This window comes from Cyprinus carpio, chromosome B1 (assembly GCF_018340385.1).
Source record: "Cyprinus carpio isolate SPL01 chromosome B1, ASM1834038v1, whole genome shotgun sequence".
NCBI classification, from domain to species: domain Eukaryota; kingdom Metazoa; phylum Chordata; class Actinopteri; order Cypriniformes; family Cyprinidae; genus Cyprinus; species Cyprinus carpio.
In genome coordinates this window covers 23,774,246-23,799,454 of record NC_056597.1, presented here as the reverse complement: position 1 = coordinate 23,799,454, position 25,209 = coordinate 23,774,246, and the positions used below count along the sequence as shown (strand labels likewise).

At 39.9% G+C, this 25,209-nt stretch overlaps 2 pseudogenes; both read right to left on the bottom strand.

The window, feature by feature from the left end:
- Nucleotides 1-7,539: 7,539 nt before the first annotated feature.
- Nucleotides 7,540-14,344, bottom strand: LOC109102881 (annotated as a pseudogene).
- A 2,447-nt stretch (nucleotides 14,345-16,791) lies between these two features.
- On the bottom strand, nucleotides 16,792-24,747 carry LOC122135765 (annotated as a pseudogene).
- Between the last annotated feature and the right edge of the window lie 462 nt (nucleotides 24,748-25,209).

The following is a 25,209-nucleotide window of genomic DNA, read 5'->3' as shown; positions in this document are numbered from 1 at the left end:
TATGTGGTGTTGAGTGATGTGTGTGTAGTATGAGGATGTGAGTGTGTGTGTGTGTAGTGTATTGAGTGAATGTGAGTTGTAGGTATGTGTGTGAGGTGTGTAGTATATTATGTGAGTATGTGAATTGTGTGTAGTGTGTGGTGTGAGTGTAGTGTGTGTAGGTATGTGGTGTGTGTGTGGTGTGTGGTGTGTCGAGTGAGTGTGGATGTGTGTGTGGTAGTAATGTGAGTGTGTGTAGTGGAGTAGAGTGTGTGGTGTGAGAGTGTGTAGTATGTGATGTGAGTATGTGAAGTGTGTAGTGTGATGTGAGTGTGTGTAGTATGAGGTGTGTGTGTGTGTGTGTGGTAGTATATGATGTGAGTATATGTGAATTGTGTGTAGTGTGGTTGTGTGTGGTGTAGTATATGAGTGTGTATGTGATGTGAGTAGTGTAGATGTGAGTGTGGTGTAGTGTGGGTAGTATATGATGTGAGTATGTGTCGAGTTATGATGTGAGTATGTGATGTGTGTGTAGTGGTGTGTTGGGAGGTATGTGAGTATGAGTATGTGAAGTGTGTGTAGTGTGTGGTGTGATGTGTAGTGTGTGTAGTATGTGGTGTGTGTGTGTGTGTGTGTGTAGAGTGTGATGTGAGTGTGTGTAGTATGTGATGTGAGTGTGTGAAGTGTGTGTAGTGTGATGTGAGTGTGTAGTATGTGATGTGATGGTGGCTGGAGTGTGTGTGTGGTGTGGGTGATGTGAGTGTGTGTAAGTGTGTGATGTGTGAGTGTGTGTGTGTGTGTGTGGTGTGTGTGGTGTGGTGTTTTGGTGTGTGTGTGTGTGTGTGTAGTATGTGATGTGAGTGTGTGTAGTATGTGATGTGAGTGTGTGTAGTATGTGATGTGAGTGTGTGTTGTAGTAGTGATTGTGAGTGTGTGGTATGTGATGTGAGTGTGGTGTAGTATTGTGATGTGAGTGTGTATCTTATGTGAGTAGTGGTGTGTGGTAGTATGTAATGTGTGTGTGTAGTATATTATGTGATAGTGAATTGTGTGTGTGGTATGTGATGTGAGTGTGTGTAGTAATATGGTGTGTGTGTGGTGTGGCTGTATTGTGAGAGTATGTGTAGTGTGTTGTGTGTGGAGTGTGTGGAGTGTGAGGTGTGTGTGTGTGTTGTATTGTGTGATGTGAGTGTGTGTAGTATGAGGTAGTGTGATGTGAGTGTGTGTAGTATGAGACTTGTGTGTATGTGATTGTGTGTAGTGTGTGGTGTGAGTGTAGTGTGTGTAGTATGTGGTGTGTGTGTGTGTGTGTAGAGTGTGATGTGAGTGTGTGTAGTATGTGATGTGAGTGTGTGTAGTATGAGGTGTGTGTGTGAGAGTGTGTAGTATGTGATGTGAGTATGTGAAGTGTGTAGTGTGATGTGAGTGTGTGTAGTATGGTAGTATATGATGTGAGTATGTAGTAGTGATGTAGTATGTGATGTTGAGTAGTGTGTGGAGTGTGAGTGTGTGTAGTATATGATGTGTGTAGTGTGATGTGAGGTGTGTGTAGTATGAGGTGTGTGTGTGTGTGTAGGGGTAAATGATGTTGATGTTGTGAGTATGTATAGTATGTTGTGGTGTGTGATGTGTGTAGTATATTATGTGAGTATGTGAATTGTGTGTAGTGTGTGGTTAGTATGTAGGTGTGTAGTGAAATTGGTGTGTAGTGTGTGGTTAGTGGTGTAGTATGTGTGGTGATGTGAGTGTGTGTAGTATGTGATGTGAGGTGTGTGTATGAGGTGTGTGTGTGAGTATGTGTGTATGTGATGTGTGTAGTATGTGTGGTGTGTGTGGTGAGTGTGTAGATGTGATGTGTGGTGGGTGTGTGTGTGTGTGTGATGTGATGTTGTGTAGTATGAGGTGTGTGTGTGTGTGTGGTGTGTGTGTGTGTATATATGATGTGTGTATGTGATGTGAGTGTGTGTAGTATGTGTAGTGTGTGGTGTGTAGTATTGATGTGTATGTTGAATTGTGTGTGTTGTGTGGGTGTGAGTGTGTGTGTATATGTGATGTGAGTGTGGATGTGAGTGTGTGTAGTATGAGGTGTGTGTGTGTGTGTAGTATATGATGTGAGTATGTGAATTGTGTGTAGTGTGTGGTGTGAGTTGATGTAGTATAATGATTGTGAGTGCTGTGATGTGTGTGTGTAGTGAGGTGGTGTGATGTGTAGTGTAGTGTAGTATGTGAGTTGTGTGTGTGTGTGTGTAGTGTGTGTAGAGTGTGATGTGTAGTGTGTGTAGTATGTGATTGTGTGTGTTGTGTGTGTGTGTGGTAGTGTGATGTGAGTGAGTATATTATGTGATTTTATTGTTTTAAGTGTGTGTAGTGTGATGTGAGTGTGTAGTATGTGATGTGAGTGTGTGTGTGTGTGTGTGTGTGTAGTATGTGATGTGTGTGTGTGTGTGTGTGTGTGTGTGTGGTGTGTGTGTGTGTGTGTGTGTGTGTGTGGTGTGGTAGTATGGGGTCTTTGTGTTGTGTGTAGTATGTGATGTGAGTGTGTGTAGTATGTGATGTGAGTGTGTGTAGTATGTGATGTGAGTGTGTGTAGTATGTGATGTGAGTGTGTGAAGTGTGATGTGAGTGTGTGTAGTATGTGATGTGAAGTGTATCGTGTAGTATATTGTGTGAGTATGTGATTGTGTGTGGTGTGGTGTATGTTATGTGAGTGTGTGTAGTATGTTATGTGTGTGTGAGTGTGTGGTGTAGTGTGTATTGTGGATTGTAGTGTGTAGTATGAGGGGGTGTTTGTGTGAGTGTGATGTGAGTGTGTGTAGTATGAGGTATGTGATGTGAGTGTTAGTGAGGTTGTGTAAGTGTGTGAGTATGTGAATTGCTGTGTAGTGTGTGGTATGTGAGTTGTAGTGTGTGTATCGTATGTGGTGTGGGTGTAATGCTGTGTGTAGTGTTGGTGTGAGTGTGTGTGTGTGTAGTATGTGGATGTGTGTGTGGTGTAGTATGAGGTGTGTGATGAGTGTTGTAGTATGGTGATGTGTGTGTGTAGTAGGTGAGGTGTGTGTGTGTGAGTGAGTGGTATGTTGATGTGAGTATGTGAAGTGTGTAGTGTTGATGTGAGGGTGTGTGTGATGTGGTGTGTGTGAATGTGTGTAGTGTGTGGTGTGTAGTGTGTGTAGTATTAGTGATGTTGTGTAGTGTGAGTGAGTGTGTGTGTGTAGTAATGTGAGTGTGTGTGTGTGTGGTGGTATATGATGTGTGTGTATGTGTAGTATTATGTGTGTATGTGATGTGTATGGATGTGAAGTGTGTGAGTATGTGAATTGTGTATATTAATTGTTTTTAGTGTATTGTGTGAATTATGTGGTGTGTGTGTGTGTGTGTGTAGAGTGTGATGTGAGTGTGTGTAGTATGTGATGTGAGTGTGTGTAGTATGAGGTGTGTGTGTGAGAGTGTGTAGTATGTGATGTGAGTGTGAAGTGTGTAGTGTGGATGTGATGTGTGTGAGTATAGGTGTGTGTTGTGTGTTTTTTGTGTGTGTAGTATATGATGTGAGTATGTGAATTGTGTGTAGTGTGTGGTGTGAGTGTGTGTAGTATATGATGTGTGTAGTGTGATGTGAGTGTGTGTAGTAATGAGTGTGTGTGTGTGTAGTAATGATGTGTATGTTGAGTGGTGTGTATTGGTGTGTGTGGTGATGTGTGTTTGTATATGATTTTTGTAGTGTGTAGGTGTGGTGTGGAGTGGCAGTGTGTACTTGATGTGTGTAGTGTGATGTGAGTGTGTGTAGTATGAGGTGTGTGTGTGTGTGTGTAGTATATGATGTGAGTATGTGAATTGTGTGTAGTATTTGATGTGAGTGTGTGTAGTATATTATGTGAGTATGTGAATTGTGTGTAGTGTGTGGTGTGAGTGTAGTGTGTGTAGTATGTGGTGTGTGTGTGTGTGTGTGTAGAGTGTGATGTGAGTGTGTGTAGTATGTATTGAGTGTTGTGAAGTGTGTGTGGTGTGATGTGAGTGTGTGTAGTATGCTGATGTGATGTGGGTGTGGGGTGTGTGTGTGTGTTATATGTGATGTGAGTGTGTGAAGTGTGATGTGAGTGTGTGTGTGTGTGTGTGGTAGTGTAGGATGGAGTGTGAGTGTGTGTATGTGTGTGAGGTGTGTGTAGTGGGTGATTGTGATGTGTAGTGTGTGGTGTTGTGTGGGTGTAGTCTGTGATGGTGTTGTGTATGATGTGATGTGTGTGTGTGTGGTGTAGTGTTGTGAGTATGTGTGTGAGTATGTGGAGTGCTGGTGTGTAGTTGTGGTGAGTGTGTGTGTAGTGTGGGTGTGTGTGTGGTGTGTGTAGTATGTGGGTGACATGTGTGTGTGTGTGTAGTGTGTGTGTGGTGTGTAGTATTATGTGTTTGTTGTGTGTGTAGTATGATGTGTGTGGGTGTGTGTGTGTAATGTGTTGTGTGTGTGTGAGTTTGTGGTGTGTGGTGTGTGTGAGTGTGGTAGTATGTGTGTGAGTGTGCATGTAGTGTGTGTACTGTGTTGTGTGAGTGTGTGTAGTATGTGGTGTGAGTGTGTGTGTGTGTGTGGTGTGTGGAGTGGTGTTAGTATGTCATGTGAGTGTGTGTAGTATGAGGTGTGTGCAGTGTTAGTGGTGATTTGTGTGTGTTGTGTTAGTGTGTGTGTGTGTGTGTGTGTGTGTGTAGTATGTGATGTGTGTGTGTGTGTGTGGTGTGTGTGTGTGTGAGTGTGTGATTATGAGTTGTGTGAGTGTGTGTAGGTGTGATGTGGAGTGTGTTAGTATGTTGGTGTGAGTGTGTGTAGTGTGAGGTGGTGTGTGTGTGTGTGTGTGTGTGTGTGTGTGTGTGTGTGTGTAGTATGTGATGTGAAGTGGTGTGTGTAGTGTTGTGTGATTGATGTTGTGTCTATGTGGTGGTGTGAGTGTGTGTAGTATGAGGTGTGTGTGTGTGTGTGTGTAGTATGTGATGTGAGTGTGTGTAGTATGTGATGTGAGTGTGTGTAGTATGTGATGTGAGTGTGTGTAGTAGTTATGACTGTGAGTGAGTGTGAGTATTATAAGATTTAATGTGAGTATGTGAATTGTGTGTAGTATTTGATGTGAGTGTGTGTAGTATATGATGTGAGTATGTGAAGTGTGTGTAGTATTGTGATGTGAAACTATTTCCTAATGATTTTTTCTGTTTTTACTTTCAGGGTCCCTTTCATTACAAATAAAAAAATAATTGAAAACTAGAGAAATAAGAAAAGAAGAAGAATGGTAAAACGTTTGTTTAATGTGCTCGTGTGTAGCAACGATTGTTTTGTTGGGGGAGGAGTCAGCTGCACAGCGATCATAATCCAGTTATCACGGAGGGATATTTAATATCTAGAATAAGAGCTCGGACTTCAGACACATCTCAGAATAGCTCAGAAGATAAACAGCAGACCTCTGTCTCTTACGCTGTCTTCTGGAATGTTGTGAAATGTTGTTCTGGGTCGTTCTGAAAGGCCTGAGCAAAGTCTGTCATCAAGGTATTTCTGTATAAGTGCCTTCCCAGAAATGTCTTAACATGACCGGTGTACCTCAGTTCCCAAAACAGCAGCATCCACCTCCGAATACGGACCGCATTCGTTGTGTTTCGTCTGCTCGCTCTGAGGCGCAAAGTAGTTTATTATTTATGAAAATTATTATATTCAGTAGCTTCTCCTGCTTTTTTTCTTATTGATATTTAGTGCTAGTTCATCAGGAAGTGACGGATTTTGTGCTCTTTGACTCGTTGGATGAAACGGTGCTTGTTCACAAATGTTTTATGCAATATTTCAATTTTGCGCATAAGTTAAATTCGCTACTATTTTTCAGTGATTATTATAATATACGGAAGTGATTATACAGTGCCTTCTCGTTGACATCAGCGCATTGATGCTTTTAAAATACTCATTAATTAATTAATATGTTTTTCATTGATGCCTACATGGTAAATAGTGAAAATGAGATTGGTTGCTGTGTTTGAGAGACAGTGTGTGCTCAGCGCTGTGTATCTGGACTCTAGTCTGTCAACATGACCTCTGAACTCTTCATCCCTGTGTTTGTGAACGCCTCCACATACGGCTCCCAGCTTCATTTCTCGTCAAGAAACACGTTTGACTTACGAATATGATAATAAGAATCTAGAGTGGTCTTTATTAAAACTGTGTAACATCTCATTTGGACTGTAACAAACCAGTTTGGTTTATAGGTAGAGAAAAACTGAAAGATTGTGAATGTAAAGACAAACCATGTTTTTTTTTCTGTGAATGATGAATCGTCAACATGAATTAAGAAAGTAAATATTGTTGATTTACGTCGACTTTGACGTCAGACTCTTCATACGTCTTATGAAGTGGCTCCTGCTTTGCTTTGGGTTTTATACAAGCTGTCAACTTTATTTCTAATCAGAAAAACACACTTGGCTTTTAATGATATAAATATGATAGGAAACAGCTTAAAAATCAAGTGTCGTCTTCATTAAAACATCTAATTTGGATGATAGCCAACCTCTATATGTATTTCAGAGTTAACTGGAAATAACATTTAATCATCGAGGATTTGATTTTGTTCAGAACTGGAGTTAATTTATAGAGCTTTGAAGTCCTCCTGGAAACATTCGTATTTACGAGTTAGTAAGTAGTAATTATGACGTCAGGTGTGGCTTCAAGTCACTTTGGTCGATGTACCATTTCTATATAAAATTATGTTTTTTTTTTTTAAATCTGTACTTCTGAAACATGATTAAAAAAACAAGATTTAAGTGCGTTTTAAGTTTTCATTGAATTTTCATTGAGTTTTGTAAATTCAAATATTAAAATAGTAATATATTTTTACTGTCCATAATTTTACAATACAATGTCATTTTTATACATGCGAATTTAAATGACAAGATATATAAAATCGTAATCCCATTTTACTAGATTTACCATCAATACAGATACTACATCCATCCCATCCTAAATATTGTTTCACTATTAACTCAAGGCTTCAAAGAAAGTTTCGAGTTTCCAATGTGGTGGCGTTCTCAACCTCGTAAAAAAAACAATCTATCCGACATGATTTTGAATGCAACATCATTATCTGTGTCCCTGCAGCACAGAAGCAGTCATCAGTAGCACAGGTATATTTTGTAGCAATAGGGACAACAATACATTGTATGGGTCACAATTATACATTTCTCTTTTATGCCAAAAATCATTAGGATTCATTAAGTAAAGATCATGTTCCATGAAGATATTTTGTAAATTTCCTTGACCGTATAATATATCAAAAACTTAATTTTTTTGATAAAGTCAATATGCATTGCTAAGAACTTCATTTGAGCAAATTTAAAGATGATTTTCTCAATATTTAGATTGTTTTTGCACCCTCAGATTTTCAAATTATTGTCCTCCTAACAAACCACACATCAATGGAAACATCAATTTCATATGATGCATAAATTCAATTTCAAAAAAAAAAATGACCCTCATGACTGGTTTTGCGGTCTATATGTGTGAGAAAGATTATGAAAGAAAAACAGAATAATGTCATTGATGAATCAGCATGAATTAAGACGTCAGACTCTGCATACGGGCGTCTTCCGAAAGCAGCTCCCGCTTAGCTTTGGGTTTAATAGACGCTTCCGTCTGCGGCATGACTTTTGGACATGGCGTTATTTGATCCACGAGATGTATTTGGAGACCTGCGTGTAGACGCCGTATTTTGCCCTTCGGGCGCACCCTTCGCCCCAGCTCACCCACCCGTTCACGAACCACGTGCTTTTGTAGCGCGTCACGTGCGGCCCGCCGCTGTCGCCCTGACACGCGTCCTTGTCCTCCTGATCGTATCCGGCGCAGAACATGCGGTTGGAGATCTTAAACTTTGCTGGACTCCATGCACTTGGCACGGTCGACGTACGGCACGGTCAGCTTCTGCAGGAAGGTGGACTGGGGGCCGCCCTCGCGCACTCGGCCAAAGCCGCTCACCATGCCGTCCTCCTGGAGCATCAGCACGCGCTCGGCGAAGTCATGCTGCGGAAGGCAGGCGGGGATGATGAATCTGCTGAATCTGATTGGCTTGCTGAGCTTGATGAGGGCGATGTCGTTGTGGTAGGTCTCAGCCATGTAGTTCTTGTGAATCAGAATCTTGTCTACGTCATGCGTGACCTCATGACCCTCGTTAACCAGCGTGTTGTGCTCACCTGACAGGAAGACACAAACAGGAGTGAGATCTCTTAAACATCTCTATTGTTTCTCCCAGATGGACAGATGAAGACTCTCCGTGAGGTTTCTCCTTAGAGTAATCTCATATGTGTCTCCTCTAGAGTTTAGGAAAAGATCTCCACCAGTGTTTGGGAAAGTTACTTATCAAACGGATAGTTCCGGTCCTTGATTCTGATTGGCTGAGCCACGTTCAAAGCTGTTGTAAATTACTCTACAAAGTAACATCAAAGTCCTTTTAAGACAAGTCATGTCACTCGGCGGCCATCTTTGAAATGCCTCTCGTGCATGCAAGTGCAGCTCCTATCTCTGAATGGGGAAACATTAAATTCTCCAAAACTGTTCACTGAGCTTAAGATTAAATTTCATATTTGAAATCACCAAAGAAATCTGACAACAACTGTGTCATCAATGTTGTTACTTTTGCTCAAATAGCATTATTAAAAGCTTATTTTTCAGGCTAGATCAGCCAGTGCACATGCACAGTACTAATAGCACTGTCAGAGCTCAGACTGTTTTCTATAGCAACCGGGACTTCTAACGGCAGCAGTGAACTCTGACTTTACCGATTAGCGATTGGCTCTTTCATTCAGAAGGCGGGGCTTCTTGCGATTTGAACGGCCATATTGAGCGTTGCATTTTTCCCCATTCAAAACTATACAAGTGACAGGTCCACCTTATTCTACAGTCTTTGTTAACATACACTTTGGTTTACAATCGGAATTGTTACAACCACTTTGTCGCAACCACAACTGATTCTGAGGAAACTATTGTTTGGTGGAAGAATACTCTATTTATTAAATGTGATGGAAACTCCAAATATCTAATAAAAATCTCTTAATTTGCCAAAAAGGTTTTACGCTCACTTAAGGTGACTTGAGCAAAAGAAGGCATAGAGATGGAAATGCATTTTGTGAATACATTTCTCCATGCACATGAAAAAGGTCAAGTAATGGGATAACTTCACTAGCCAGCGGACCGATCTCATTGCACAGGATCCAAGATGTTGTTTACAGTCATTCTATGGTCAATTATGTATAACTAAATAATAGTATTTCTGTATAAAAAAAAAATAGTAGTCTTACACAACTTTGTTTCCAAACAGGAAGACACAAAGGCTACGTTCAGACTGCAGGCAAATGTAGCTCAAATCAGATTTTTTGCTCACATCTCTGATAACAATCAAACCACTGAATCAAATGTTAAAAAAAAAAATCGTTGATTTGTCAATGTTAATTGCACTGAATCAAAATTTGCATGTTTTTGCACACGCAATTAATGTTGAAAAATGTTGAAATTTTAAACAAACCACCATTACTGTGATACTGAAACTTCCACTGATTACTAACTAGTAATCAGTGGAAGTGAGATGTTGCCAGTTTCAACTCTACTGTAGTATACAAGCAAAAACATGAGGGCTCGTATCATAAAAGTTCAAAACACTGCTGTCTTTTGTCACATCCTTGCATTATTTTTCATATTGCCTGTGCATCATTTCTCTGGCTTCTGCAGCGGATCAACACTATAAATAAACACATAATCGCTTACTTATATCCTCTGTGTTACTTCCGTATAACAAGTGTTGCCAAATCCATGGTTTCCCCGCAGAATTGGGCTACTGTTTCCACTAACAACACTAAAGCAATATTTAGGGCTAGTTTTGGACTAGTTTTGAGAAGCAGTTGGTTGGTTTTTATTTTTAAAAACCTGGAAACCCTGTTCGTATCGTTATTTTGTGCATATGGGTTTGTAACAAACATTCTAATCGACGGGAAGAAGGAGGCGGGAACCGGCAAACATTTAAACAAAAACAGTGTGTCCGCTCGGCCCTCCACCAGCTGGGTGAACTCTTCCACGTTGCCTGGCGGCGGCACTGGATAGCCCTCGGTGACGGCGGCCTGCCACCTCCTCCTCCGCCACCCGGTGGATGGCGACAGCTGCTCTGAGTTCGGGAAGCTGGCAGGAGTGCCCCATTCCCTGCTCCTCCCCATCAACAAATGGCTCGTTTGTAATGGGTTTTATTGTTTTTGTCTTGTCGCGCCGGTGTTCTGACCGGGACACGCATCACAGTATGGTAAGGGGCGTAACTTTCCAACACACGCTTGAGGCATTCAGCCAATCACAATGCACTGGATAGCTGGCCAATCAGAGCACACCTCGCTTTTCAGAACGATGAGCTTTGTAAAAAACTATGTGTTTCAGAAGGCGGGGCATAGAGGAGCAAAATTAATGTACAGTATGTGGTTTTATTAACCTTCAACCACATAAACATGGCAGCTAGCTGAAATAATTTTATAGTAAATAATTAAAGTTTTTTTTTTCTTTAATGTAGTTTCTTTTATTTCAAGTACAAAAACGTTTTGTTTTTTTAAATTGTTTTAGTACTAGTTTTGTGTACTAGTTTAGTACTAGTTTTCATGCTAAGTGTGCATGAAAATATTTCACAAATGTTGAAATTTTAAATAAAGGGTGATGACAGCATTTCATACCTACAACCACCCGGATGGAGAGCGACTGATTCATGCAGTGAGCAGCCGACAGAACGATGTACTCGTTTAAGATGGTGCCGCCGCAGAAGCCGATGTTGTCTTCGTTGATGAGAAGAGCCTGAGAGAACATCCAACATCATCACGCTCAAACTGCCATATTTCATGTCTACAATGTAAAGCTTCATGCTAAAGATCTCTACCTGCCATGGACAGTCTCCAGGAAGACACTTCACACGCGTCACGATTCTCGTTTTTCTCCCTGGGGACTCAGCCGGGAGGGATTCCTCCTCCAGATCCATCTCCTGCTTGAGGAGGCCAAACATGCTGGTTGTGTCGTTGACGGGAGGGTTGGTGGAGTCTGTGACAGGCTCGACGGTGGTCTCCTCTTCATTCTCAGTGTGGTTGATGTGTATGTTGTTTAAGATGCTTCTGGTCTTCTGAGGATGGACGGCGCCACATTTGAAAGGATCTGAAACCGGAAAGTGTTTAAACTCAGGACGGATACACATCTCACTTAAAGTCAAATCATCATTTACCTTGAGACTGACACGACTTCCCGTCATTGGCCAGCTCGTAGCCTTTAGCACACGAACAGACGATATTATTCCTCTCAACTCTCTGCAGAAATGATCGCAGCCTCCGTTTTCGCTCTCACAGAGCGCAGGAATTACTGCAGCGAGACACACAAGAGAGAGACTCAGTGCTGCTGATCGACTGACGGTCTGTTGTGTGAACACCAGTGCTGGGGGTAATGCATCACAAGTTACGTAATCAGATTACATTTTTAAGTAACTAGTAAAGTAACACATTATTTGTTTAAATTTAGAAGGAAGTATCTGAGTCACTTTTTTCAAATAAGTAACTCCAGTTACTTTGTTTCCATGTGTTGAGTGACAGCTCTGGTGTTGCCATGGTGACAGAATCAGGAGAAATACTGTAGTTCTAGACTAAATATGAACGTGTTTACTCATCTCACTGCACAAAAACACATTCAGTGAAAATGAATAAAAACAGTCAAATGCAAACTCAGAATATTATAAACACCTGCAATAATTAAATGTTTAATAAGACAAATATCATTTATGTATTTATTCCAATTTTATTAACCAATATCTTTGCTTCTGACCTTCGATGATCTATTTCAATCATACTAATAAGCAAAATTGACACAATTGTGTTTTTTATTTTAGTTATTGCTGAATAATGTTGAACTTTCTTCTCCTGCGTCATATTCTTCATGTGATTAGATTGAGCAGCGCCCTCTACTGTACAGACGTGAATTAACACTTCCTTCAGCCACATTCACTTCACTTTTGGTGTGAAAGATCTTTTACATTAGTAAAATAACTTTTTATATTAAAAACAAACAAGCAATCCCTGCCCAGATTTCAAAAGTAACGCATTACTTTACATAAAAGTAACGAAGTAACGTAATTAGTTACTTTTTCAAGGAATAACGCAATATTGTAATGCATTACTTTTAAAAGTAACTTTCCCCAACACTGGTGATTACTGAACAAAATGCGTCTCTTTACCGATCTCACAGTTGTAGCCCTTATAGCCTTGATGACAGAAACACGTGTACGGCCCGATCGCGTCTCTACACTCGCCGCCGTTGAGACACGGGTGGGACAAACACGCGTCTCCATCTGAACAAACAACACCGAACCACACACAGAGCTCGTATCAAAGACTTACTTCACCATTAAAACCAAGCTGAACCGAAGGATTATTGCAGACTCACCAACATACTTGTGCCAGAACTCATCCTGAGGGAAAAACACAAACACATCCGTCAGAGGAAATGAACACACACTCGATTCTTTTGAGCTGGATTTATATTGATGTTTGTTTTCATTCAAATAGACCTTAGACCTAATGCTTTCACATGTGGTTATTTTTTGTAGCAAAAAATCTCATGTTCATCAAATGGTTCAAACAGAGCCTGAAAAATGTTTCATTGTATTTATATTGGCCAAGTCAAGTTCAATAGTTCAGCTCTGTTATGGAGGAATTCAGACTGATAATAGTTGCTAGTTTACTGGCTGTGACATTTCAACACAAAACATGTTTCAAAAAATAATTGGTCATTAATACTTTGTGTGAATTTATGTATTACTCAAATTATAAGCGTATATGTTCTTGTCACGCTGGTTTTTGGGTTTTGTTTCTGGTTTATTTTGATTGGTTGTTTAAGTCGTGTGTCTTAGTTCTCATTGGTTGGTTTGTCATGTGACCCCTATTATTTAGTATTTATAGCCCTCGTGTAGCCATTGTCTCTTGTTGAGTATTGTCCCTGTAAAATCTGTTGATAATTTTTTGTTTTGTTTATGACAAAGTCTGCTCATGCCAAGTCAAGTCTAGCCTTTATTTGTTTGTATTTTGGATTGTCACTTTTGGACTGCACTTGGGTTCTCGTTACGCTCGCCTCCAGAGGAATCTTTACAGTTCTAAACAGTGAATACTGAGGGAATCGTGTCCATCACTAGCTATGTTTCCATCCAAAGTTACAAATTTAACTTGTGCACAAAATTAGAATATTGAATTCTGAATAAAACACCATTTCCATCCCACGTGTTCACATGGAAACTGGCCCAAAATATCAATAATGAATGCAACCGGGGCTCTTTTTCCCACATCATAAATGACTTGCGCCAGATGAAACGCAGTAACAAACTCTGTTGTGTTATATGTTGTGTTGGTTGAATGATGTTTGGAAACACAGTTATGGAGGTGTTTGTACAAAATCATTTTGATGAAGGACTTCTTTCTGAATTATCAAAACAATATTTAAGATGGTGCGCGATGGTTCAGTTATCGAGTCACATGACTTTTTTTTGATGCACCTTGAGGAATTAATTCAGCACATGTGTGTTTCCATTGTCGCTATTGTGCATGTTTTCTTATTAGATACAGAAATGATCTCAATGAACTCAATTGAGCACATAATTTTTCATGCAGAACTTTAATGTGCATCTTTGTGTTTACATCCAGCATGTTTTTTTTTCCCCCAAAATCACATAAGAGTAGGTGGAGTAAACATGGCTGATGTCTGCGGTCCTTATGACTCTGGTATTTTGGGCCTGAGGTGGTACACGTGATTTCCTGAACGTTTCCAATCAAATATTTAAAAATAAACAAACAAACAAACCACCGACCGTCTTTTTAACATCCTCGAAGATTTCTCTGGCCTCCTCATAACTGCAGCGCTCCTCAACACACTCGCGCTCCATGTTTCCCTTCTTTAGCTCCTCGAACATGGTGTTGGCGCGCCGGCGCCGGCTCAGGACCTGACTGGCATCTCGACTGTGGAGGAAGACTGGAGAAACACATGACATCATCATCATCAAAGCCTCCCTCCTGATAGCAGCGGAAGAGCAGGGTGTTGAGAAATAAACCCAGCCTGACCATTAGCACGCTCAAACTCACTCTCACATTGATTAGGCCTTAAACAACAAACCTTCAGGTCAGAAAAGAGAGTCACACGAGTCATTCTGAAGCTTCGAGACGACGCACTCACCTTCTGAACTCACACAGTGTATTAGAAACAAGCAGAGAAAATTCCAGAAGACCCAAGACATTGTGGTTTATCAGCGTTCAGCTCTTTCACATTAGAGGATCGACAGAAAAAACAGACAGAAGGTCAATGAACTGAGCGCTGGGAGGGAGAGAGACACAGGAACAGGGGGAGGAGAACCTGTCAAGAGGACAAAAGTGAAAATTGCCAGCGTTTACACTTCGGATATTTCAGTTCAGAACTCATGGAACTACAGGAATCCTGTCCGATGTCTTCATTTGATGTTCACCGCAGCCAAGCGCATTATCAGGCTCTTTTTCTCACACAGAACATGAATATAGTACAGAAGACTCAAATTAGTATATTTATTAATTTAGCAGATGCCTTTATCCAAAGAGACTTACGAGGAGGAATACAATAAGCGAAAGATCTCAAAGGGCTGGTGATAATGCAGTGGTGATAAATGGTTTATCTAAATAAGACGTTCTGTCCTGTTTGAGGTCACAGAGATGAAGATGGGCTGTCAAAGGGGTCATGGCATGGATTTTTTTGTATTATTGTATATGTTTCCTTCACAAATATTCTTTGTGACTCTCCATGACACTGTTCCTCGATTACAAAACAAAATCCACATACACGATCCGGATGCCATTAAAAATAAACTATCCACTTGTTCCTTTGGCAGTTTAAACCAAACGTTCTTTCACTGCATTTGTCCTGACGACAGACTCATATCTGTTTACTGTATCCAGTGTAGACAAGACAGCGCAGCGATTGTGATTTCTATTTTATTTTGACGTGACACTCACATTCAGCGTAAGCCATCAGTGACTGAACGCTAGTGGGCGGGGCCTATGCTGAGAAGGCTATACATCGATGTCTTACTCTGGAGGCGTGTTTATGCAAATTTGTTTTTATGCGCTCTGGTGACGTCATCTTGCCCCTCGGATCCAACCGAGCTGTTTTTGGAGCTTGATTAAATAAATGCTTTGTTTATAATGAGGAGGAGGTTTTAAGCTATGAAACTTGCAGGATGTTTTAATGGTACAAATACCTCTTATGTGGCGAAAGATCAAGGCAAATTTGATTTCTTGTGTCACGACCCCTTTAACTCACTTTTATTGGAATATCTGAACCTTATATGTGACCCTGGACCACAAAACCAGTCATAAGGGTCATTTGTTTGAATTTGAGATTTATATATCACATGAAAGCTGAATAAATAATCTCTCCATTGATGTCTGGTTTGTTAGGAGGACAATATTTGTCTGAGATACAACTATTTGAAAATCTGGAATCTGAGGGTGCAAAAAAAATCTAAATATTGAGAAAATCATCTTTAAAGTTGTTCAAATGAAGTTCTTAGCAATGCATATTACTAATCAAAAATTAAGTTTTGATATATTTACGGTAGGAAATTTACTAAATATCTCAATGGAACATGATCTTTACTTAATATCCTAATGATTTTTGTCATAAAAGAAAAATTGATCATTTTGACCCATACAATGTATTGTTGTCTATTGCTTCAAATATACCTGTGCTACTTATGACTGCTTCTGTGCTGCAGGGACACAGATATAATGCACACAAAATGTACATAATCTGACCGTACACACTGTTACGTCTGGTGTATGATTAACAACATCTGCACAAGAAAATCAATGCTGTTTTAGTTAATGACTGCCAAACTGTCCCTCAGACACACCAGAATGATCCCTAAAACCAACACACATGAAGATCAGATGCTTGAATAACAAAAGCACATATAAACAAACTCAGAGAGAGATTTATTTCAGAACCCATTACAGACATTAATCTCGAGCAGTCGGCTCAACGGGAGATCCAGGGGTTTTCATAAGCATCTCAAGCCATTTCAAGAAGTTGGCCACTTTGGTGTAAATCTCAGGATCACATGCGAGTATTTGGACAATTTACTTGACAAGTCCAAAAACCAAAAGTGTGGGTTTCTGGACAGGGCATACGAGCTGCTTTACAGCTGAAATTGAAGTTTCTTTTATAATTGCTGAATTCTCTGTATTGTATAAAGCACTATAGAAGAAAACGTAAGGTTGGGGGTAATGTATTATGACATTTATGACTTTTTTCAAGTAACTAGTAAAGTAACACATTCATTTTTAATTTACAAGAAATATCTCAGTAACTTTTCCTAATAATTCTTCCATGTATTGCCTGACAGCTCTCCTGTCTGCAAAAAACCAAACAATTTATTTAAATGCATTTTTAGAATTTATGTGCATTGTGCATCTTGGTGTTTCCATCCAGTCTTTTTTTTTATGCAATATCCCAAAATGCACATAAAAATAGGTGGATGGAAACATAGCTACATACAGAATAAAATCAGACATGATCAAACATAAACAGAAGATTCGCTGTGCATTAACACTTCGTTGTGTTGCAGCTGTAGATTTGGCTGTCTGTTCATGGATCCACTGCATGTATGCGTGGGGAAGTTTTGCACAAACTTATTGTGCAGGTTCCTATTTGAATCTGGATTCCCCAACAAAATGTCTTACAGCAATGGTAAATGCAAGCACACACAGGCATATAAACCCAATAAGCACAGATCATTTGCATACTACTGAATTATTTATTTGTGAATGAGGTAATTATGGATAGAAATATCAAAAACACAGAAGAAAATCAGACATGATCAAACATAAATAAAAGATTTGCTGTGCATTAACGCTTCATTGTGTTGGAGCTGTAGAATTGAGCGTTTCTTCACAAGTCTTTTTTGATGCGCATTAAGGAATTTATTCGGTAAAATTGTTTCCATCATAGTTTATACGCATGTTTTCTTACCGGATAAGAGTTTTATCTGACTTAACTGAGCGCATAAGTTTTTTCAATACATTTTTAGAATTGATGTGCATCTTGGCATTTCCATCCAGTGGATGCAATATCCCAAAATGAGCATAAAAATAGGTGGATGGAAACATAGCTACATAAAGAAGAAAATCAGACAGGATCAAACATAAATAGAGGATTCGCTGTGCATTAACACTTCAATGTGTTGCAGCTGTAGAATTGGCCGTTTGTTGGTGGATCCACTGCAGGTAGTTGGAGACGCGGGTGTAAATGCCGTAGGACCCTGGTCGGGCGCAGCCTTTGCCCCAGCTCACGATGCCCCAGCAGGAAGGTGGTGTCCCTGTAGCGGGTCACCAGTGGCCCGCCGCTGTCCCCTTGACACGAGTCCATCTTCCCCTCGATGTAACCGGCGCAGAACATGTTGCTGGTGAGCGTCACGTTGCTGCTCTCGATGCACTCCTGTGTGCGGATGCGGGGCACCTGCAGGCGGCGCAGTAAGCGTGACGTGGGCCCGTTCTCGCTGCGTTTGCCCCAGCCGCTCACCGTGTGCTTGCTGACGGCCCACAGCTCGCGCTCGGCCATGTCTCGCAGCGGCAGGCAGATGGGGACGGCGTAGGTGCTGTAGACGATAGGCTCGCGCAGACGCAGCAGGGCGATGTCGTTGTCTGAGGTCTTGAACACGTAGCCGGGGTGCATGAGCATCTGCTCCACCTGGATGACCTGTTCTGTGCCTTCGTCCACCTCGATGTCATGCTCACCTGCGTCACAGACAACACACACATTAGAGCTGGCACTAAATACTGTGCTGCAAGTATTTTCAAGATTGTTTTGGTCGTAAATTGAAAAAAACAAAGAGGAAAATCTCCAGGGAGCCCATGGCTACGATTACACGACAGCAACACACTAAAAAAAGGGGAAAAATGTCCTTTGTGTTTTTGAAAAGTTTTGCATGTATAGACGACAACATTGTCAAAATGATAATCTGTTCACAGGCATCTGCAAAATGACTAAAAACGTTGTATTTTGCATGCCGGGCCAGTAGGTGGCGATGACACTTTGTAAAGAATCAGTACGCATCTGTGCACATGTGCGTTCCTACAGACTGAATAGGGCTTGGGCGCCGCGTTGCATTCTGGGACGTGGCCGCCATGTTGATGGCCTCGTGAATGTAAACATACAGCAAGTTGAACGAGAAGAAACAGAGTTGGGAGAAAGAAAAAATATGTTAAAGTCGCGAAAAGGTTGTGGGATTTACAGGGATACGCTAAGTAGGGATGCCAGGGATCGGTATGTGGACAAAATCGGCACTATTAACGGTTTGGATCAATATGAAAATCCCAACAAAGAGTGGAGCACCGACGACGAGTTGCTGCCGCACTTTTGCATTACAGATATCTTCGGCTACCTTGTTTGTTTTGTTTACAGTAATCCAGACAAAGGTAAACTGCACTCCGCCTAGTTGCTAGTTTAGTAACCGTTAGTGCTAACAACCATTCACATGTACTTTTAACTAACTTATGTGTTTCAAAAGTTTAGTTAGTAGCTGTCAAACCCTCCCGTTTTTTTCCGGGGTTCTCATGTATTTGAGCTCTTTTCCCGCTGTCTTCCCGTTGTAGTATTTTCCTGTAAAATATCCCGTTAGCCCTTCCATCGGACCTGTCAGTCTCTGTGCTGTTGTCCTGTTGCTACACAAGTTGCACTTCCAGCAAAACAGATATTTTCAAACCATCGTTTTGCTTAACGTTACTTGAAAGCAACCTTAGCGTGATATTGGCCTTTTTAAGATAACAGCGTGGTTGTTGTTGAGAGCAGGATTTCACACCAATGTAAGCAAAGTCACGTTAGACATCGCTTCACAATCTCGCTTAGTTAATGCAGCAGTTTTGTAGTACGAATTTTTGCTGTCAGCAGAGGGATAGCAACAGAAAGATGAAATGTAGAAATTTTCCGGTTTTTTGGATGAGTAGCCCAGGAAATTTCCCTTATTTTCAGTGTTTACTTAAGCTATATAAATTAATATTCAGATATTATACCTCACTTGGTCTCCGTGGTCGCGCCTCCAAGCAGGAAAGCAGGTGGCAAGTTAATCCATTTTTTTTCAAAGGGCGATTATGTTGTGCTATTACACCCCACCAATACAGCAACGGTTTTACCATGGTGAAATAAATTTTTATTTAAAGATCAAATTAAAGACACGCGGCTGAGAGGGAGTATGTCTAAACACTGCGCAGTATGTCCGAGTAGCAGTAAAGGAGGCCCATCAGCATGGCAGCCACGCCAAGTAATGACGTCACGACGCCAAGCCCTATACGTAATACTGTACATATGGCGAATGATGTCACCGTTTTCACAAATTCACATTTTTGTAGTTTGCAGAGACGATAAGGGCATCATTTTCAAAAAAAACTGGCTCTTTGAGAACGGTTTTTTGCAAATGTTTGCATCCAGGCCCCCAAAACACCATTGTCGTCCGTAAATTGAACGAACCGCCAAAGCGCATAAAAAGTTTTTAGCTTTTTTTTTATTATCTGCGTTTTCCATTTTTAGTTGTTGTCATGGGTGTCTGGGTTTGGACCACACCATGGCTGCAGCACCTCTAATATTATTACTGAGTGTACTCCCTTATTTAAATTTGCAAATACATTAAAACAACTGACATGTAGCCTTTCTCAGGGTTTTTTAGTTACTAATTATTGCTTGTATAAACATCGTTGCAAAGGAAACTGTAAGAAATCAGTTAATAGCAGTGATTTTGCTTTTCTTGATAATATTGTTTGATTAATATGAATTAGATAATTAGGTGTGGTGTTGTTCGGCTTCAATACTCTTTTTTTTTTTTTTTTTTTTTTTTTTTTGTAACTATCACAAAAATGAATTGAACTGCTCGCATGATTGTTGTGTGTTCTCATGATGCTTTCACATTCACAATCTTTTCCGAGAGCGAGACCGTACCTGCGACTATCTTGAGAAATCTGACATGGAGTTTTTTCCAAACAGTGAGCGGCCTGTGAGGTCCAGGTGGGTTTTGTAGATCACACCTCCACAGAAACCCTTCTGACCGTACTTTAGCAACACCTGTCCATCAACACACACACACACACAGTCACACAGACAGATGTTTGACGGTTTTGAAAGTACGTATGAACGTGAAACAGGTGGATTCTGTGATGGTTACCTGCCAGGGACAGTGACCTTTAGGACATTCGACTCCCACCAACGACACGAGATCTCACATCATCCTTCATAGCAGCACCTCCACCCTGAAAGAAGAGGAACCTTCCCACATGCGGAAAAGCCTCTGTAAAGGAGAGTTTAAAAGTTACTTACATACAGACCCTGCTGAAGTCATTATACGACAACCAGTGCTGGGGAAAGTTCCTTTTAAAAGTAATGCATTACAATATTGCGCTAAGTAACAATTTATGTTACTTAGTTACTTTTTATGGAAAGTAATGCTCTATGGTACTTTTGCATTGCTTTTTAAATCCCTGGGCTGGGTTTGCTTGTTTGTTTGTAATATTAAAAGTTCTATTTTTTTGACGAACGTAAAAGCCTTTCACACCAGAAGTGAAATGAACGACATACGCCTCAGGCTTGAAGGAAAAGTAAATTCACATCCCTGTACTGTAGAACGCCGAAGAATTCAGCAGTAAGAAAAGAAGCACAAATGTAATTTTTGTATGGTTGACTTGGATCACTGAAGGTCAGCAGCAAAGACATTGATTAATCAAAAGGGATTAAATACATATCTTCTGAAAGGATATTATGCAGGTTTGCCTCAAATTCTGAGTTGCATTTCACGTTTTTATATTTCATTTTGAGGAAAACTGAATTTTTTTTTGTTCTTGTTTTTTTTTTTTTTTTTTTTTTTTTTTTTTTTTTTTTTTTTTTTTTTTTTTTTTTTTTTTTTTTTTTTTTTTTTTTTTTTTTTTTTTTTTTTTTTTTTTTTTCTTTTTGTTTTTTTTTTTTTTTTTTTGTTTTTTTTTTTTTTTCCCTGCTTTTTTTTTTTTTTTTTTTTTTTCTTTTCTTTTTTTTTTTGCTTTTTTTTTTTTTTTTTTTTTTTTTTTTTTTTTTTTTTTTCTGCACTCCGAGATGAATTAATGCATGTTCAAAATTTATTCTAGAACTACAGAACTTATTACTACCGATACTTTCTCTCAACATGAGCACAGGAGAGCCAAGCAATCAATAAATGTGAAAAAAAAAACTAATTGGTGTTACTTATTTGAAAAAGGTACTTGTAACATTAAAAATTATAAAATATGATACTTCTGGTCCTTGATTCTGATTGGCTGATCCGTGTTCAAAAGCTGTTGTAAATTACTATACCAAAGTAACATACACTTTGGTTTACATTTGTGTGGTGCTTGCTCTCGGCAAAAAAAAAAACAACCCTCACGCTTGTTGCAAGCAATGCGCAAGCACAAACATTTGCAACAAAAAAACAATTCCAAAAAAACAAAAAAGCAAAAGCAGAAAAACCCACAACGATTGCTGAGGAACTACAATTGTTTTGGGGAAAGAATAACGTTTATAGTATATACACATTAAATGATCATTACAAAAAAACCATTTTACCTAAACCAATTACTTGGCTATGTTTTATTGTGTTGTGAACTCGTAACGTGTAATATGGACATAACCGTTTTTAAATAAAAAGCATAGTACAATCCTCCCTGTGAAGCCGTGGTTTACAGTGGACTTTATAACAGCTATAACGCTGCTTTGTCATGTCGTTCATACACTGATCGGCCTAAAATGTAATAAATTGTTACTGTAAACTCACGGCTTCACCTGGGATTATTGCTAAGGTAAGATATGCCTTCCTTTACTGTTTACTTGAAAAATATGTAACTTGTGTGTGACCTGCTAATGTTGGCGGTGCTTAAACCCCCAACACTGAACGTGAGCGACAACTGAATGACTAAAAACAGATGAGCTGTGACATCTGGATTCTACCCCATACGGCAGTTTTACCAGCGTGCTATCTGTGATTTTCTCACCTTGTGTCAGGCACTTTGCTGACCATGCCTTTACCCTAAGTAATATCCGTCGGGCAACAGGAAACCAAGTTTAACGCGGCTTTACGCTTCCCTCGGCTTCCGTGCAGAAAGTGCTCGTCAGTTGTGCCCGTTATCATGTCAGACAGTGAGTCCAGGAACGGGTTTCATCGCTGAAGGCGTGAAGGGAAACAATGTTGTGCTTTGGGCCGGAATTTGTTCGTTCTTTTTAACTTCAAGGATGGATGTAATTAACGGTTACTATTACACCTACACTCCTTTCTGAATTCTAAAAAACTCAGATGCGTTTCCATGTATAGTTTTTGAAGGCACAAAAATCACTTAACAGATGGGAACCTTGTGCTATATTCAAGCTTTATCAACTAAAACCCACCGTGTAGCCTATTTTAACCTCTGTATCCCAGTGGAACATTTGGTGTTCCTGTTTTGCCAGCACGGAGGGGAAGAACAAATAAAGTTCTCTCTCATATCTTAATGATATCAAAATAGAGGTCATGTTTCTGTCATTTATTATAAGTGGTTTTTTCTCCCAAGAAACCGTACGTCGCTCACTATATCTGTAACCTATACCTTCTAGCAATGTGATTTTTGAATGCTTTTTAAACTCATAATTCACAGGTTGTCGGTTTGTTACTCAGACCCTTGGCGTCATTCTCCTGTGTTCTCGTCTTTGTCTGTTTTACATTATCACCCATACTGATTTAAGTTATCTATCCACAGCCATTTTGTCTAAGAATGTAAATTTAGTTGCGTATCTTTGTAGATCGTCCACTGTATACCTTCTACACTCTTAACAAATAAAGGTGGCTTAACATTGGCCCATAGAGGAAGGCTCTTTTGCTAAATGGTTTCCCTAAAGAACCTTTAACATCCTGAAGAACCTGTCTGTTTCACCGAAAGTGTGTTTCTTCATATTAGAAAAGGTAAGAAAAAGAGATGCGGGTTTTCTTCAAAGACACCTTTGAGCTGAATTGGTGCTTTGTGGGAACACAAAAATAGTACTTCTCATATGGCAATCGCTGTGAAAAACCTTCAAGCACAAGCACTTTATTTTTTAAGATGTTACTTGACTATAATTAACTAACTGTCAACTACTCTAACCATCATGAATTTGCAGCTAAATGTCAGCTAACTCTCACTGGTGGCTGATGTTTTCTCACCCTGTTCACAGCTGCGTCCGCTGAACCCCGAGCGAACACAGACACGTTGTAGGATTCGGCGTTCTGGGCGAAGCATAGCCCATTATTCTCCACATGAGTTGATGCACAGTGATCTTTAAAAAATGAGGCAGACGAACAACAAAAAACATTCATCCTATTACTCCACAGACAATGTCATGAAGATGAATTGACTTTTTTTCTTTTCCTTTTGTTTTTTTCCCAAAAACCGTCTAAAAATCTCACTAATCGTAGGTATTCCCAGAAACTCTTCCTGTGTGGAGCCATTAGTTAGACGTTTGCTTGCATTGCAATAATACAATACAAAACTAAAACCAAAGCCTTAACACACATCCAAACATTTTGAGTATTAAGAAGTAATCATCGCTGCAAAACAAGTTTTCTTTTCTTCTTCCCTTAGGTATTCTTGACATTGTTTTCCTTGTATAAAATATCTACAAATTACTGGAATTAAGGATGAGTTACTTGACAGTAAATGCGTTTAAGATATTAAACCAGTCCCCAAGCGAAAGTGTAAGTCTGAGCTGTTTTAACCTGAAAAAACTTGCACCGACTTTTGTCTCAAAATGCACACCAGTAATGTTTTTTCCCGAAGCATGTTTAAAAGAAACATTGCCTAGTCCTGGCTTAGTCTAAGCCCTGTCTGTGAAACCAGGCCATCGTTGTTTATCCCAAATTTTTTTCGTTTTTGCCTAAAACAAGTAAAATATCTGCCAAAGGGGTGAGAAAAAATAATCTTGTTTAGCTTTTGAATTAAGAGTATTTTCTTATCCCATGGCAGATATTTTTGGATCAAAATTTGGATCATATTTTCAGAAAACAAGCCTGTATAACCCAAATGATTTACTTAAATGCATCCTGATTCAAGACTTTTTAGATGTTTATTCTAGAAAACAAGTCATAAACACTAAACAGTAAATATTATTTTTGCCGTGTAGTGCATATCAAACCCATACAGTCACTGAAGATGTGTGGGTTTTTCACATGTAATACGACGGTGGCCTCCGTGTGTTCAAACACCTCCCGCGCCTCCTCATACGAACATTTTCCCCCAGACACTCCCTCTCCAGATTGCCCATCTTCAGCTCCTCAAACCAGCCCGAGTTCGCCCTCTTGGTCCGGATCATCCCCCATGAGCCTCATCCTTCCCCACAAACACTGAGCAACCCCAAGCGTTATCAACCCAAAAACACTCTTATTATACACACCGCTGGATTTGGTGCTATAATGTGCATCTGTAGTTGGTTAGTTACCGGTAGCAGAATGACAGCTGTAAAGACCAAGAGGATGTAAAAACCCCGAAGGAGACTCATGTTGAACAGCGGTTCAGTGCGTATCTCTGCTGCAGGTTTTAAGGTCTGAATCTAAATACTCTCCACCCCTCAGAGTCTACAAACCCCCCTTACTGAACCACAGAGATGCCAGGACACACGGCAGCATTTAAAAGAGTTATTTTGTGTTTATGTATGTGCATGTTCCAGTGACAGATAATATAAATTTTACGTTCTGCCATCTTTTAGTATATTTACTAACATGTGTCTGTTATGTGTCCTTAAAGGTGAAGTGTGCTTTTCAAACTGAAATGCAAAAATAACAAGATTGTTATTTTTTTTTTTTGTCATTTTCCAATACCTGTTTTTCCTCCAAGTCCAGCCCAAACCACATGATTGGTTAGATGTTAACATGTCGGCCGCTCAACAGATCAATGTTTTGAAAGTGTTTTAGGAATTGGGGCCGTTCACACTAAACACGTTTTTCCATTCCACTGCCATACTTTTCCATTGTTTAAAGGATCATGACACGAGAAATCAAATTTGCTTTGATCTTTTTGGGACATAAGAGGGGCTTGTACCATCTAAACATCCTGCAAGTTTCATAGCTTTATTAGTTTTGTAAACGAGGCTCAGTGTCACGGAGAGTCACAAAAAATCATTCGTTGATAGATGAAGCGGAGCTAGAGCTGCATCATAAACCG